Source organism: Lissotriton vulgaris, chromosome 9, assembly GCF_964263255.1.
Source record: "Lissotriton vulgaris chromosome 9, aLisVul1.2, whole genome shotgun sequence".
NCBI lineage: Eukaryota > Metazoa > Chordata > Amphibia > Caudata > Salamandridae > Lissotriton > Lissotriton vulgaris.
In genome coordinates, this window is record NC_141697.1 from 276,378,147 (window position 1) to 276,395,787 (window position 17,641).

Here is a 17,641-nt window from a genome sequence, read left to right on the forward strand (position 1 = left end):
GATCTGCTCTGTGGTGATTTTGTTCCAGTTTCTTTGTAGAGTTGGTTGGAGGTGGATGATGGGTTTCGGCTTGTTGTAGGTGAAGTGAACTCAGCTGTGGTCAGTCCAGAGGAGATCCGTAGTGTGGCTGAAGGAGACATGGTTGCTGGAGGTGAAGATGGGGTCGAGAGTGTGACCTGCGATGTGGGTGGGGGAAGTGACCAGTTGTTTAAGTCCGAGGTTGGCGAGGTTGTCTAAGGGTGGCGGTGTTGCGGTCGTTGTTCTTTTCAAGGTGAAAGTTGAGGTCTCCCAGAAGGATGTAGTCTTTGGAGGGGAGCGCGTGTGGGGTGATGAAGTCCGTGATGTCTTCACTGAATTTTGCGCGGGGTCCTGGTGGTCTGTAGAGGAGAGTGCCTCTGAGTGTGGTCTTGGGGTCGATGTGGATCTGGAAGTGAAGGTGTTCGGAGTTGGCGAGGTTGGCATCAGAGCTGGTTGAGATGCGGATTGTTTTCTTATGGACGATAGCGATTCCACCTCCTGTATGGTCGGTGCGGTCCTTGCGTGTGATCTTATAGTCATCAGGGATAGCGATGGCGATGTCAGGGGCGGAGGAAGCGTTCATCCATGTTTCCGTTAGGAAGGCGACGTCAGGAGAGATGGTGTCTAGTAGGTTCCAAAGGTCAATGGCGTGTCTGTGGACCGAGCGGGTGTTGAGAAGGATGCATTCTAGGTGGTTGGGGTCGGGAATCTGTGGTGTGGTCGTAGCGGGGATGTTGTTGGTGCCGCTAAATTTGCAGGAGAAGCAGGAGAACGGGCCATGGGTGCGTCCAGGAGCGGCTTGGACGCAATTGGGGGCGCGACCGGGGTTAAGGGCTAGGAGGGTGGCGGCATCGTAGGTGACGCGGGGGGGCTGGGCAGCGCGAGGAGCAGGGGGTCTGGCGCTGGGCGCGGTCCAGGCGCGGACGGGCGTAGACGGGCTTACCTTTGGCGCACCTTCGGCGCGGATTGGGCGCGGACGCTGCGCGTGAACGCTGCGCGCGGGAGCTACTGTCATATATGGATAGTGGAAGGGGAGGGGCGAGGGCGTATCAGCTGGGAGGCGGGGCGGGTGCACGAGGATGACGAGGAAAACAAACAAAATGGAGGCGGAGGGGGGAGGCACAGCGTAGCGCTACAGGTAAATGCGCTGAGGGCGTAGGGGAAGCAGTTGTAATGTAACAGAGCGCAAATGAGGCACAAAGCAAGCACAATGTTAAAAAAGCGGCACAATATCACAAGCCACAGAGCGCCAATGCAAAATACACTTTGAGCAGCTAAACAGCGCAGATCAAGCAAAGCGCTACTTAGCTATGCAGCAGGCGAGATGAACCAAGTCAATAATTATGGCAAACGAGGCAAAGCAGCGCGGAGAAACCAGCTGTCTGCAGGGACAGTGGGAGCGACTCCTCAGCTCGTGGGGAAGGAGCGAGTCACGGCGCTTCCAGGGGCAGGGAGCTATTTGAGGACAGTGGGAGGGCGTATCAGCTGGGAGGCGGGGCGGGTGCACGAGGACGACGACGAAAACAAACAAAATGGAGGCGGAGGGGGGAGGCACAGCGTAGCGCTACAGGTAAATGCGCTGAGGGCGTAGGGGAAGCAGTTGTAATGTAACAGAGCGCAAATGAGGCACAAAGCAAGCACAATGTTAAAAAAGCGGCACAATATCACAAGCCACAGAGCGCCAATGCAAAATACACTTTGAGCAGCTAAACAGCGCAGATCAAGCAAAGCGCTACTTAGCTATGCAGCAGGCGAGATGAACCAAGTCAATAATTATGGCAAACGAGGCAAAGCAGCGCGGAGAAACCAGCTGTCTGCAGGGACAGTGGGAGCGACTCCTCAGCTCGTGGGTCAAAGATAATTTTTTGTTTCTCGTGCACAGCGCCTGTGCTGTGGTTGTGAAATCTATTGTATTAAAGATCATTGTTAGGTTTAACCTACATAGCGCATGCACTGTGCTTGTGAAACTTATGGTACTAAATATATCTTAAAAGGGACTTACTTCCCACTTCACTTCTTATTGGGCCTTGGGCTTGTCACTTTACTTTTCCTCATTTCTTTTGGTGTAGATGTTCTAATCCCTGTTCCTTCATATGTGTTTCTCTTATCAGTTTCCCATTGCAAAGTAGTGTGTTCGCCAGTGTTAGACCTGGCATCTTTGGAGTGGTTTCCCCTGATTTTTTGCCTCTGCCTCCTGTATTTTTGACACTGTGCTGAATTTCGTTTTTGCTGGTTTCGATGCTTTGGGCACGTTGCCACTGCTGATCAGTGTCAAAGTGCAAGTGCTCCCTGGGTAAATTGTTATTGTGATTGGTTATCCATGATTGGCATCTTTGTTTTACCAGTAGGTCCCTACTAAAGTGCACTGAGTGTGCCAGGGCTGGTGATACAAATGCTACTCGTGGGCCTGCAGCACTGATTGTGCCACCCACATGAGCAGCCCTAAATGGTGTCTCAGGCCTGCCACTGCAATGGTGTGCGCAGTTGCTAACTGCCATACTGACCTGGCCAGTGTCCCCACTGGCCAGGCCTAAACCCTTCCTTTTCTGTACACATTGGACACCCCTATGCAAGACCCAAAGTTCCCCCCTGGCAGGGTGCAGTGTATGTGAAAGGTAGAGCATATACTAGTGTGGGTGACATGCTCTGATAGTGAAATACTGCCAATTTCGTTTTTTACTATTGAAAGGCTATCTTGCCCATAGGCTAGAACGGGGAATGCTGTGTATAATGTTTACCTGCATATCTTCCCATAGGAGCAAGATAGAAAATTGAAGTCTGATATCCCTGAACTCAGAATTTAATAACGCATCTTTTAGGAAGGATGGTTTTTAAATTCTGTGTTTGAAAACAACACTTTTAGAAAGTGGCTGACCTTTCTGTGTACCTCTGCCTGTTTGTGAATTGATTGTCAGGTCTGTGTGTGACAGGGGCTGGGGTGGCTCCAGGAGGCTGGGTGAGTCAGCCCTAAGTTGAATAGCTTCATCTGCATCTTGAGTGGTGGGAGGGGATAGCACTTGGGCCTGAATAGGGCTGTGCCTGCCTTCCACTATGCTGGCTCCACCTTCTGCTGGGTGGCTGACGACCCTACCCCTCCTTCTCAAAGGAAAGAAGGAGTCATGTAAACAGAGTGCTCCAGGACTGACCAGAACTGGTTTGTACTAGTCAAAGGCCTCTCTGCCTTCAGAGAACAAAGAGAATATTGGTATACAAGGGGATACCCAGACCCCAGAACTTTAGATCATCCTGGAATCAAGAAGGAACCTCTGCCAAGGAGAAAAGCTGGAAGACTGAAGAGGAAGGACTGCCCTGCTGTGTGTTTTTAGGCTGACCTGCAGTTGCTATTCTGCCAAGGAGAGGGGAAGGACTTTGCTGTTGCTGTATCCCCTGCTTGAAGAGATCTCCAAGGGCCTGAGGAGAGCTGGCCTCCAGTTAATAAGAAGACGATTTACAATTTTGCATGCATCGCTCGCTTGCGGAGCGCATCGTCGACAGTGCAAAAGAATTTCCGTCGCGCGAAGATCGACGCAGCGCCTGTTGCTGCTGCAAGACCTGACTCGCGCTCGCTTGCGGAGCACATTGCCCCAGTGCAGGAAGATTCTTGACGCTGCGAATATCGTCTCAAAGCCTGTCGTCGCTGTGAGACCCGTTGCACTGCTTGTCTGCAGACCGCATCCCGTCACTGAAAACATCGTTGCAGAGTCCTGCTCCAACACATTGAGGGGCCGCGACAGAAGAGGATCAACGCTGCGCCGTGCATCGCCGCTGCTACGAAGATCGGCGCCGCCCCAAAGATCCTCGCATCGTGCCTGTGCAAGACGCTTCCTACCAGAGAACCTGCAACCTGGAATCCATACAAGGTATCGCATCGCTCCCCACACAGATCGAATTTGACGCAACCAGCCCGCGGCGTGCAGCTTGGTTGTTGCATCGCCTTCCCAGGGTCTCAGGAGTGACGCATCGCTTGTTTTCTGACGCTGCAGCTGCCGCTTGGAACTTTTGTCGCATCTACAGGTACTTTGGGCTAAAAGTGACGTAACTGTGGATTATTTTGGTGCAAACCTTAGAACTCTTTTTAAAGACTTATTTTGGAACAGTGTATGTTGGGATTTTGTTGTTTTGGTCTTGTGTAGTTTAGATAAAGATACTTTATTTTTCCAAACTGGTGTGGAGTTCATTTGTGGTGTTTTCACAGTGTTACAGTGAGTGTTGGTACAAATATTTTACACATTGCCTTTGATAAGCCTGTCTGCTCGTGCCAAGCTACCAAGGGGGTAAGCAGGGGTTATCCAAAGAGTGTATCCCCCTTACCCTGCCTAGAAGCAAGGGTCCCTATTTGGACATTGGTACCTACCTCTGTCAACTAAAGATCCCCAAATAATAACATTGGTGGTCAGCAGTGAGGATTTGAACTTGTATTTGTACTTGACCCATAGTAATTGGTGTACATCACTAGTCTAGTGCAGACCACTATGCAACCACATACCGTGTTTTTATTTTTTGGTTCTACTTTTGAGTAACTCTAGAAAAGCATCATGTCTCAGAAGGCAACCGGTGAGGAGGAAGAATTGGAGTTTCACGTTGAGGATCTGTATTCATACAAAGTTGATCAGCTTAAACAATTCTGCAAAGATTTTGGTTGCCCCATGCAAAGCAGCTCCAGGAAGGATGAGCTGCAGAGAGCCTTGAAGGCCTGGTGGGAGGCCCAAGAGGGTAATGATGCAAGTGGAAGGAATGGTTTTCAACCCCAAGATCTGCCTGTGAGCAGACCAGGCTCCAGGCCTGGCAGCAACCATTCCAGTAGGGGTTTCACTTCAGAAGAGTTAGAGGAGAATAAAAGAGTGAGAGATCATGAATTGGAAGTCATGAGAATCAAGATGAAGCAATTGGGAGTAGAGAAAGAAAGGGAAAGGATGGCAGAGGAGAGCAAGCCTGCTCGTGCCCTGGAGGAAAGGAAATTGCTTTTGGCTCATGAGTTGAGCATGAGGGAGCCGGATATCAAGGCCAAGCAGGCGGAGTCCGGTTCAAATGGCGGCAGTGCACAGCCAGTGCAAGGGGGTAAGGTATATATCCCCAAGGATTTGGGACAGAATTATAATAGGAGTGAGGATATCTATGCCTGGTTCACCTCTTATGAGATTGCTTTGAGAATGAATGGGGTACCTGAACAGCATTGGGGGGAGGGCCTGTGGAAACATTTTGAGGCTTCTGGTAGGAGTGCCCTAGAGCCCTTAGAGTTAGCAGGTGCCATGACCTATGCCAATATGAAGGAGGCCCTATTCCTCAGGTATGGACTTACTCTAGAACAGTATAGACAGCAGATTAGGAACTCCAAGAAGAAAGAGCCTGAGACTTGGATGGAGTGTGTGAATCTGTTCACACGTGCACTGGAAGGTTGGAGAAAGGGCAGCAGAGTAACTGATTATAAGGGGTTGTTGCATTTAATTAGTTGGGAGCTTTTTCCATATTTTTGACATTCAGTTAGGTGCATGTGCAAAGCAATCTTTAGTTAAAGAGATTGATGGGAGCTACTATAAACGGACCAGGTTCAAGGTAGCGCTAGGGGCATTTAAGGTTTGGAAATGGTTCACAAAAATAATGGGGATAGGGAGAGTATCGTATTATATGCCCTTCAGCGCTTACAGACTCCTACCTGGTATCTTTTCTAAAGCAATGGCTTTAATATGGCAGCGGAAAGGAATTAGGATCTTAGGAGATATGATCAACGAGGAAGGGATTTATAAATCTTTTGAGGAGATGAAGGATCAATTCTCGCTGCCTAGAAGTTACTTCTTTAAATATTTACAAATTCCTCATTATTTAAATCGGCGAGGAGGGAACTTAGATCAAAATAAAGTTATTAAAGGAATCAGGAGGTCCGTTAAAATTGGAGTGGTATATCAATTATTACTATCTGTTAAGAATGACGATATGGAAAAAGTAAAGCTAAAATGGAGAGACTCTTTAGGAGATTCAGAGATAGAAATGGAAGATCTTCTAATACTATCTAAGGAGGCCTTAATGTCCGCAAACTTGAAAGCTCAGTTCTTTAAAACTGTATATGATTTATATTACACTCCTAAAAGAATGGTAAAATGGGGAGGAGGAAATGAAGGCAAGTGCTTCCGGTGTGGGGAAAATTATGCTGGGGCGATACATATCTTTTATAGTTGTGTTAAACTTCAGGGTTATATTGGAGACCTTGTAAAATTTTTGTCTTTGGTGATTAAATTATCGGTTGTTATTACACCAGCAATGTTGTTATTAGGTAAAATTCCAAAGGATAGGATACCGGAACCACTTTTTCAATATTGTCACTTTATATTCTTCGCAATGACTGTCGCACGCCTGTGCATAGCTACGGAGTGGCTACAGGAAAAACCACCGGACTTCCATCAGTGGCGTGCCAAAATGCTTAGTCTATACAACTTGGAGTGGAGTCTATTCTCTATTAAAGGACTGAGGAAAAAAAGACTGGGCATAAAAATCTGGAGTGCGTTTAGGGACTACTATGAGTAATGAACTTTCAATTGGATGTAACTGTTTTTGCTTTGACTTTTGCGTTTTATATTTGTGAGAGATGATGGAAATGTGAACTGAATACTTTGTTTTTCTCCGCAGCTTTGCTGTAAAAGAACAATAAAAAATAAAAAAAATAAAAAAAATTTAGTTGGGAGCACTTGAGTAGTCTATGTGTTCCAGTGCTGCGCCAGCATCTTTTAGACAGCAAGCGGACTGACTCCATTGAGCTTGCTAAAGAGGCAGACTGCTGGACCAGCACCAGGGTCCACAGGGGGACTGTGGATACCACAGCCAAAGGTGGGCAGGGTCCCCAGCAGAAGAGTGGGAGGGACAAGGGTAACCAAAAATAGTTCTCTCAAGGGCCCCAAAAGAGTTCAGAGGGAAAGGAGTCCCAGCCCCCCAAGCCTAAACCAACCTGGCCCCCTAAGGGCAGGCGGGACAACAGGGGTCCCCCTACCTGCTTTCATTGCAATGAGGTGAGTCACATTGCCCCTAAGTGCCCCAAGAAATTCCAAGCACCCACTGGTGCTCAGTCACCAGGTTTAGTGAGTGTAGCTTTGGGGGAGGAATTAATTTCCAGTGTAGGGGATGGACCAGCAGTAATGACCCTTTGTCTCTTTAGGAGACAGAGAGATGGTCCAGAAAACCTACCTGCCTGAGAACACTAAAAATTACACGCAGTGGGTGACCATCAATGGGAGGAGGGTGGAGTCTCTGAGAGACACAAGAGCCAGTGTGACATCCGTAAGGTGTCAGTGGGTGTCTGAAGAGCAGGTCATTCCCAAAGCACTTCACCCAGTAGTTTCAGCCGACAACTCAATGTGCCTCTGCAAAGTGGCGCAGGTTTCCTATGAGTGTGGGGGGGGGGTCTCAGGTCCCTCGAAGGTTGTTGTGAGTCCATCCATGCCTGTAGACTATCTGCTAGGCAATGACCTGGAGAGTTCCACATGGAAGGAGGTGGAACACCAGGCTCATCTGAAGATGTTAAGTCTGTCTGAGTGGGTCTGTGTGACCACTCGGTCCATGGAAGCCAGTATGGGTGATTCAGCAGACCTGGAGCCTGAAACAGTGGCCCAGGTGCCTGCCAGGAAGAGAAGGAGCAGGGGGTGTTGGAAACCAGCCATTCACACAGTCCAGGAAGGAGCAGAACCTGAGGGGGATGCCCTGGAGCCTACAAGGAAACAGGTGGCCGAACTGGGGGACCTACCTGAGCTGACCCATTGGCAGCAAGAAGGGGGTCCCTCCAGGGAGGAGTTCTGCAAGGCGCAGATGGAATGCCCTTCTCTCATTGGTGTGCGGCAACAGGCTGCAGACTAGGCAGCAGGTGGCAAATCCAGGGATCATCTCATTTACTGGGAAGATGGGTTACTTTATAGTGAGCCCGGTGTAGCCATGTACTGGTGGTACCCGAGCACTTCAGGCCCTTCCTAATGGGTCTGGCTTCTGACGTCCCTCTTGCAGGACATCTAGGGCAGGAAAAGACCTTCCAGATGCTTGTCACCCACTTTTACTGACCCCAGATGAAGAAGCACGTTGGTACATTTTGTAGGACTTGCTATACTTCAGCCAGTCAAGTGGCAAGAATGGCTGGAAGTGCAAGGCACCCCTCCAACCCTTCCCTGTAGTGAGCACCCCTTTCGAGCAGGTGGGCATCAACATTGTGGGGCCACTGGACCCCAAGACAGCCTTAGGCAACAGGTTCATCCTGGTCTTGGAGGACCACGCCACCCGGAACCCGGAAGCTGCCCCTCTCCTGACAATCACAGCCCCCATGGTGGGCCGTGCATTGATGGGGATCTTTTCCCGTGTGGGGTTCCCCAGAGAAGTGGTCTCCGACTGGGGTACCAAATTCATCTCTAGGTACATGAAGTCTTTGTGGGAGGAGTGTGGGGTAACTTGTAGTTCACCACTCCTTACCATCCTCAAGGAAACGGGTTGGTTGAGAGATTCAACTGAACTCTGAAAGGTATGATAATGGGCTATGCGGAGCCCATGAGACGGAAGTGGGACGTCTTTTTACCATGACTGTTGTTCGCCTACAGGGAGGTGCCCCAGAAGTCCTTAGGTTTCAGTCCCTTTGAACTCCTGTACGGCCACCCTGTGAGAGGGCCTCTCAATCTAGTGAAGGGGGGTTGGGAGAAATCCCCTGGTAAGAACCACCAGGATGTGTTCAGCTACATGCTGGCCTTCCGCAACTAGACACAATGCTTCAGGAAACTCGCTCAGGCGAACCTGGAAGCTAGCCAGGAAGAAATGAAAAGGTGGTACGACCAGAATGCCACTCTGGTCGATTTTCAACCTGGGCAGAAGGTGTGGGTGATGGCGCCAGTGGAGCCTTGTGCGCTCCAAGACAAGTGGACTGGGCCATACAAGGTGGTGGAGCGCAAGAGCGATGTAACCTATCTGGTTAACTTGCAGACTCCCAGGAACCCTTTGAGGGTCCTACATGTGAACTGCCTCCAACCCCACTTTGAGAGGTCAGATGTGACAATGCTCCTTGCTACAGATGCTAGGATGGAAGAGGATAGTGACCCCCTTACTGATCTCCTGTCATCCAAGGAGCAAGATGGGTCAGTTTATGGAGTGGTCCTCTCGCCCACCCTGACCCCAGAACAGCAAAGGGACTGTCGCCAGGTGTTGGGTCAGTTCGCCTCCCTGTTCTCCTTGACCCCAGGAGTCACCAGTTGGTCCGTCCATGATGTGGACACTGGAGATAGTCTACATGTGAAGCAAAATTTTTACAGGGTAGCTGACAAGGTCAGGGCAAGCATCAAGGAAGATGTTTCCAAGATGTTGGCACTAGAGGTAATTGAGCCCTCCAGAAGCCCTTGGCTAGCCCAGTGGTCCTAGTACCAAAATCTGCTGCACCTGGTGCCACTCCAGAACTCCGGTTTTGTGCGGACTACCGTGGGCTTAATGCGGTCACCAAAACTGACGCACACCCCATCCCCAGAGCTGATGAGCTCGTGGATCGGTTGGGCGCTGCCCAGTACCTCAGTACGTTTGACTTAACATCTGGGTACTGGCAGATTGCCTTAACTGAGGGGTACAAGGGGAGGTCTGCATTTTCAACGCCAGAGGGGCACTTCCAGTTCCGTGTCATGCCCTTTGGGTTGAAGAACGCCCTGCCACATTCTAGAGACTGGTCAACCAGGTACTGTCCGAGCTGGAGGAATTCAGCGCCACTTACCTGGATGACATTGCTGTGTTCAGCTCCACCTGGGAGGAACACCTGCAACACCTCTGTGAAGTGTTCAAGGCTCTGCAAATGGCAGGCCTCACTATCAAGGCCAGTAAGTGCCAGATAGGGCAGGGATATGTGGTGTACTTGGGACACCAGGTAGGGAGCGGCCAGGTGGCGCCCCTCCGAGCGAAGATTGATACCATTCTGGCTTGGGAGCCCCCCAAGACCCAGACGGAGGTGAGAGCCTTCCTAGGTTTCACCGGGTATTACAGAAGATTTGTCAAGGGATATGGCACCATTGTTGCCCACTTGACAGAGCTGACTTCAAGGAAGCAGCCCAGGAGAGTGAATTGGACCGATGCCTCTCAAACTGCTTTTGATGCCCTGAAGACTGCATGTGCACCGCACCTGTGCTCAAGGCGCCTGATTTCTCCAGTGAATTTGTAGTGCAGACAGATGCTTCAGAGCATGGTGTGTGAGCGGTGCTCTCACAACTGAATTACGAGGGCTTGGAACAACCTGTAGCTTTCATTAGTAGGAGGCTACTCCCCAGGGAACAGAGGTGGAGTGCAATTGAAAGGGAAGCTTTTGCTGTGGTCTGGGCTCTGAAGAAGCTGAGACCCTACTTGTTTGGGATTCACTTCCGGGTTCAGACAGACCCCAGGCCACTCAGATGGTTAATGCAGATGAGGGGTGAGAACCCACAACTGTAGTAGAGGTGGTACATCTCCCTACAGGAAATGGACTTTACGGTGGAACACCGCCCTGGTGCAGAACACACCTATGCTGATGGTCTGTCCAGGTTTTTCCACCTTAGTGATGAGAACTCCCAAGAGGGTGGGTAGTTCTCCCAACTTTCAGCTGGAGGGGACACGTGTTAGACCTGGCATCTTTGGCGTGGTTTCTCCTGACTTTTTGCCTCTGCCTCCTGTATTTTTTACGACATGCTGGATGTCGTTTTTGCTGGTTTTGATGCTTTGGGCACTTTGTTATTGCTGATCTGTGTCAAAGTGCAAGTGCTCCCTAGGTAAATTGTTATTGTGATTGGTTATCCATGATTAGCATATTTGTTTTACCAGTAGGTCCCTAGTAAAGTGCACTGAGTGTGCCAGGGATGGTGATTCAAATGCTCTTAGTGGGCATGCAGCACTGATTGTGCCACCAACATGAGTAGCCCTAAAATGGTGTCTCAGGCCTGCCACCACAGTGCCTGTGTGCAGTTGCTAACTACCGTACTGACCTGACCAGTTTCCCCACTGGCCAGGCCTAAACCCTTCCCTTTCTGTACACATTGGACACCCCTATGGAAGGCCCAAGGCATCCCCCTGGGCAGGTTGCAGTGTATGTGAAAGACAGAACATGTACTAGTGAGGGTGAAATGCTCTGATAGTGAAATACTGCCAATTTCGTTTTTCACTATTGAAAGGCTATCTTGCCCATAGGCTAGAATGGGGATTGCTGTGTATAATGTTTACCTGCATATCTTCCCATAGGAGCAAGATGGAAAATTGAAGTCTGGTATCCCTATACTCAGAATTTAATAACCCATCTTTTAGGAAGGATGTTTTTTAAATCCTGTGTTTGAAAACAGTACTTTTAGAACGTGGCTGTTTTCTTGTCTGACCTTTCTGTGTGCCTTTGCCTTTTTGTGAATTGACTGTCTGGTTTGTGAGTGACAGGGGCTGGGGTGGCTCCAGGAGGCTGGGTGAGTCAGCCCTATACTGAATAGCTTCATCTGCATCTTGAGTGGGTGGGACGGGATAGCACTTGGGCCTGAATAGGGCTGTGCCTGCTTTCCACAATGCTGGCTCCACCTCCTGCTGGGCAGCTGACAACCATGCCCCTCTCTCTCAAAGGAAACAGAGTGCCCGAGGACTGACCAGAACTGGTTTGGACTAGGCAAAGGCCTCTCTTCCTTCAGAGAACAAAGAGAATATTGGTATAAAAGGGGATACCCAGACCCCAGAACGTTAGATCATCCTGGACTCAAGAAGAAGAAAAGCTGGAAGACTGAAGAGGAAGGACTGCCCTGCTGTGTGATTGTAGGCTGACCTGCAGTTGCTATTGTGCCAAGGAGAGGGGAAGGACTTTGCGGTTTCTGTGTCCCCTGCTTAAAGAGATCTCCAAGGTCCTGTGGAGAGCTGGCCTCCTGTTAAGAAGTCCCAGGAACAAAAGGACTTCACGCCCAGCTTTCCCCCTGAACTCTGCTGTGTGAGTTCTGGCCTGCCTAGAGTGCTTGATCCAGTTGTGGGGCCTCTGGAGGTTGTTTCCTGCTGTATGGGGAGCTGAAAAAGAAGAAAAGAAGAAGATCTACAATTTGGCACGCATCGCTCGCTTGCAGAGCGTATCGTCAACAGTGTGGGAGAATTCCCGTTGCCACAAAGATCGTCGCAGCGCCTGTTGCCGTTGCAAGACCTGACTTGTCGCTCACTTGCGGAGCACATCGCCCCACTGCGGGAAGATTCCTGTTGCTACGAATATTGGCGCAGAGTCTTTGATTAATGTGGGACCCATCGCACCGCTTGCTGGCGGACCGCATCCCGTCGCTGCAAACATTGTTGCAGAATCCTGCGCCAACGCAACGAGGGGCCTTGACAGAAGAGGATCAATGCTGCGCCGCACATCGCCGCTGCACCGAAGATCGTCGCCGCCCCAAAGATCGTCACATCATGCCTGTGCGAGACGCTTCCTGCTGGAGAGCTGGCAACCTGGAATACATACAAGGTATCTCATCGCTCCCCACACAGATCGGATTCGACGCAACCCACCCGCTCCGTGCAGCGGGGTTGTCGCATCGCCTCCCCAGGGTCTCAGGAGTGACGCATCGCTTGTTTTCTGACGCTGCAGCTGCCGCTTGGAACTTTTGTTGCATCTACAGGTACTTTGGGATAAAAGTGATGCAACTGTGGATTAATTTGGTGCAAACCTTTGAACTCTTTTTAAAGACATATTTTGGAACAATGTATGTTGGATTTTTGTCATTTTGGTTTTGTATAGTTTAGATAAAGATACTTTATTTTTCTAAACTGATGTGGAGCCCATTTGTGGTGTTTTCACTGTGTTACTGTGAGTTTTGGTACAAATTCTTTACACATTGCCTTTGATAAGCCTGTCTGCTCGTGCCAAACTACCTAGGGGGTGAGCAGGGGTTATCCAATGAGTATATCCCCCTTACCCTGACTAAAAGCAAGGGTTCTTCTTTGGACATTGGTACCTACCTCTGCCAACTAGATACCCCCAGATCTAACAGTCAGCTTTGGTGGAACACGATTGGTAAAACAAAATAAAAACAAGAGCTACACCCTTGCTTTAAAGTTACTGCACTGCCCGTGTGCGGTGGGCTCAGTGCACACTGTTATTTTCTCTGTGGTGATCTTCTGTCATGCCTTTTTCCTTCTCCGCTCACCAGGGGAAGCGGTACAAAAGGGGGTGGTGATGGACGGAGCATCTGAATCAATCAAACACTCACACCCAGTCAAAAGATCTGGGTTTAATCCATCACCGTTCTTTAGCCCACTCTGCCACCCCAGTTCAGACATGGCTATATGCAACTCAGTCTGACCCTGTGCCTCATGGGAACAGTCCAGCCCGAACTGCCAAGCCATGTCTTCCCTGGACCGGAAACAAGCTTCCGAGGACCGGTTTCTGGCATTCCAGCCGTCTTCAGTCCGGCTTGCTTGAATCCAGTGGCAAAGTGAGCAAGGGACTCACGTCTGAGCATACCTGCCACACTTATGGCGGCCAAAAGCGGTACAAAAGGGGGGTGGTGATGGACGGAGCATCTGAATCAATCAAACACTCACACCCAGTCAAAAGATCTGGGTTTAATTCATCACAGTTCTTTAGCCCACTCTGCCACCCCAGTTCAGACATGGCTATATGCAAATCAGTCTGACCCTGTGCCTCATGGGAACAGTCCAGCCCAAACTGCCAAGCCAGGTCTTCCCTGGACCAGAAAAAAGCTTCAGAGGACCGGTTGTGAGAAGTTGGCCTGGTATATGATGCTCACTAGTTCTAGTGATCACCTTGTACCATGCCAAGCAACCCTTATGATGATTGGTTGTAAGTCAACCTTATAGACCAGCTATCCTAGTAGCGTGGACAAAGCAGTCTTAGGCTAAACTCTGTAAAGGCATGTGAACCAAGCTGTTTTACCATACACAATTCCCTCGAATACCAAATGAAAGGACACCACACAGATATATATTAAAAATATATATATATATTTATTTACTACAAAATCCCCTATACTCTTTATGAGCACAGAAGCAAATGCGTTAAAACAAAACACAGTTTAAATTACAAAAGTTGCACAATATGGATGAGCCCTAGGGGCCACCTAAACCATATACTAAAATAGTGGTATAAGAACCACCTAGCTGAAAGGAAGTAGGCCTAGGGCCTTGGTAATCGCTGGAGCTGTTCGGGACTAACAGTGATGAAGTCTGGAAAGGCCCGAGGGACTCAGGTGCAGGGCGGAAAGTGCACGCATATACCAATGTTAAGTCAATGGTGCGTAAAAGTTACAAAGTTAGTTATTAAGGAACCTTCCGAGTGACCTAGAAGAATGAAACTTTAGACACAGATACTAGAGGTGTGTACCAGTGTAGGAACACCGGCGTTGCTGAGTTACCTCACCCACAGGAAGCGGGTGCACAGGTGCGAAGTAGTGTCGGGTTTCGTCACGCAGGTCGATGGTGCTTGGAGCTGAAGATGCTGCAGGCGGCTCGATGTGAAGAGTTCCGGTGGACCCAAGGGTGGATCTGAAGTGGTGAAGACCTGAAAGCAGAGGGGACAATGTTCAAAGTCACTAGCCAGTGACTACAGTGGAACCAGGTTGGAACCAGGCGATGTCGGGTGCAAACAGGTGATGAGGTGTAGCTTCTCTCTGCAGCCACGTGGACACGAAGAAGTCGAGGACGTCCAGGCGTCGGTCACGAGCTGTCCCACAAAGGTTCTAGCTGATGGCGGTGTCGGCAACTTGATTGGAGCAAACAGGCCTTGGATAATGCAATCCACGCAGGAAGTGAAAAATGCTTATCACTCGAACCAGCAAGGTCAGAGCGGGTGCTCCCTTTTACAGAAGCGAGGGCATGTCTGGAGCAACCAGACCTGCAGTGTAGATTGTAGGTTTCGTCGCCAAGATGGCCGCTGACCACGTGGCAAGTGGCCGGGATGGCATGTCGAGTGGCACAATGCAAAAGGGCCCCACGCAGATCGTGGAGATGCTGGGGGGGTGATCTTCGGTGCAAGGGTTGCTCGGTTGTGGGGCTTCTCAATCCCCAAAGCACAGCATTGAGGGTGCCTCGAGTGCTGCGCAGTCAGCTTTTCAGGGGTCTTCCGAGATGTCCGGTTCCACGTCTTTCGGTGCCTCCACGAGTCCCTTCTTTGCAGGGACTGTGGATCGGGCAGAGAGAAGTCCGAGAGTCTGGGTCTCATCAGGCTCTGGGATCGGGCCCTGGCAGGAGGCAGCAGCAAAGCAGACGTCGAGTTGCTGGATGGTGCATGTGTTCACAGGGTGGCCACTCCTAGGCCACAAGGGAGATGCTCTTCAGTCTTCTGTGCAGCAGAATGTCGAAGTCCGGCGTCTTCTTAGTTTTAAGTTGATTTCAGGATGATCTGAGGTGCTATGGCACTGCTCCCACTCTTATTCTCAATCTGAGGGGTGGATCACCTGCTAGGTCCCTCCTCTGGGTGGGACCAGGAAGGGGGGCGGTTACACCCCCTTTCCTTTGTCCAGCTCCTTGCCAGGCCTGGGTCGGGAAAGTCCCAGGATCGGTTTGGACTGGCTTATGCATGGGGACACCTTGTGTGCCCCGGGCATGTCTGATTCTATTCAGCCCTGTCCTACCCAATACACAAAATCCTGTCTGGGGTGGTGCTCGCACCTCCCAAGGCAGGAAACCCTTTGTCCAAGCCTCCCTCGCTGGAAGGACTACCAGCAGCAGGAGGTCAGACTTGTGTCTGTGGTGGCAGCATCCATTTTGTGATGCTGAGGCTCAGGTTAACTTTAACTGGGGTTAAGGCTATGTATATGTCGTGTCCCTCTAGAAGGGTGGAATGCTATCCCCGTCGACAGAACTGTTGAGGGGATAGTATTCCAAATCGTATGACACCTTACTCGACATGTTTTGATGAAGCCAAACCAAAGTTAGCATATAACCGCGAGGATTATAATGCACTTAAGAGTATATGGTATGGCAATATCCCGGAACAGTTAAGGGAATTGTTCTCGACAGCTGCAGACAGGCGCAGCTCATGCTAGAGCACCGTCTCACATGAAACCACGCACTCTGCCTCCAGGATTGTTAAGGCCTGCCATAGGAGTGACTTATAGGTTACCATGTGTCCAGTTAGGTTAGATATAGGGATACTATATCTAAGTAAGAGGTGATTACACCAACTTACCCCAGCTGAGTGATCAGCCAGTTGTGTCAAATATGGAGGCCAGGCCAGGGGTGGCACAATACATGCTGCAGCCCCTGGTAGGCCTTGGCAACACCTATGCCCTGGGTACCTATGGTACACTGTTACAGGGGCCTATAAGGTGAACCAGTTCCAATTGTGGATGCACCTAAGGTACATGGAGTCCATTTTAAGGAGAGAGCAATTAGCCTGGGGCCCTGAATAGCAGGATCCCAGGCCAACTATGTCAAAAACCAGCTAAACACCAGGCAAAAAGTTTGGGGGTAACCATAGTCAGATATCCACCTTCCTACACCGGTTTCTGGCATTCCAGCTGTCTTCAGCCCGGCTTGCTTGAATCCAGTGGCAAAGTGAGCAAGGGACTCACGTCTGAGCAAACCCTGCCACACTTATGGCGGCCAAAAGCGGTACAAAAGGGCACAGGGTCAGACTGATTTGCAAATGGCAATGTCTGAACTGGGGTGGCTGAGTGAGCTAAAGAATGGTGATGGATTAAAACCAGATCAGTTGACTGGGGGTGAGTGTTAGATTTGCTCAAAAAACGCTCCGTCCATCATCCACTTTTGCATCGCTTTGTTCGCCCTAAGTTGGCAGGGTATGCTCAGACGTGAGTCCCTTTCTCACTTGGCCACTGGATTCAAGATAGCCTGTCTGATGAGTATTATGAATCCGAAACCGGTCCCAAGTTGCTTGTTTCTGGTCCAGGGAAGACATGGCTTGGCAGTTCGGGCTGGACTGTTCCCATGAGGCACAGGGTCAGACTGATTTGCATATGGCCATGTCTGAACTGGGGTGGCTGAGTGAGCTAAAGAATGGTGATGGATTAAACCCAGATCAGTTGACTGGGGGTGAGTGTTTGATTTGTTCAAACACTCCGTCCATAATCCCCTTTTGTATCGCTTTGTTCGCCCTAAGTTGGCAGGGTATGCTCAGACGTGAGTCCCTTGCTCACTTGGCCACTGGATTTAAGATAGCCTGGCTGATGAGGATTATGAATCCGAAACCAGTCCCAGGATGCTTGTTTCCAGTCCAGGGAAGACATGGTTTGGCAGTTCGGGCTGGACTGTTCCCATGAGGCACAGGGTCAGACTGATTTGCATATGGCCATGTCTGAACTGGGGTGGCTGAGTGAGCTAAAGAATGGTGATGGATTTAACCCAGATCAGTTGACTGGGGGTGAGTGTTTGATTTGCTCAAACGCTCCGTTCATCATCTCCTTTTGTATCACCAGGGGAAGCAGCACTGCCTAGTGCCCCTGGGGCACAGTGCACTCCACTGCTCCCCCTCCCAGAGCGCAAGCAGGTATCCACTTCATTGCTTGTTTTTGTTTTTTACCAGGCCCTTTGCTATGAATGCGACCCAGGTAAATTATCAGTCTATTGTTGTTCACGGTACATTTGCAAAAATTTCCCCAACATAATGCTGTATGACTCAATTGTCTATAACAGGTAAAATAAATTTGGCATCTGGTAGGCTTATTGTTTTACGTTC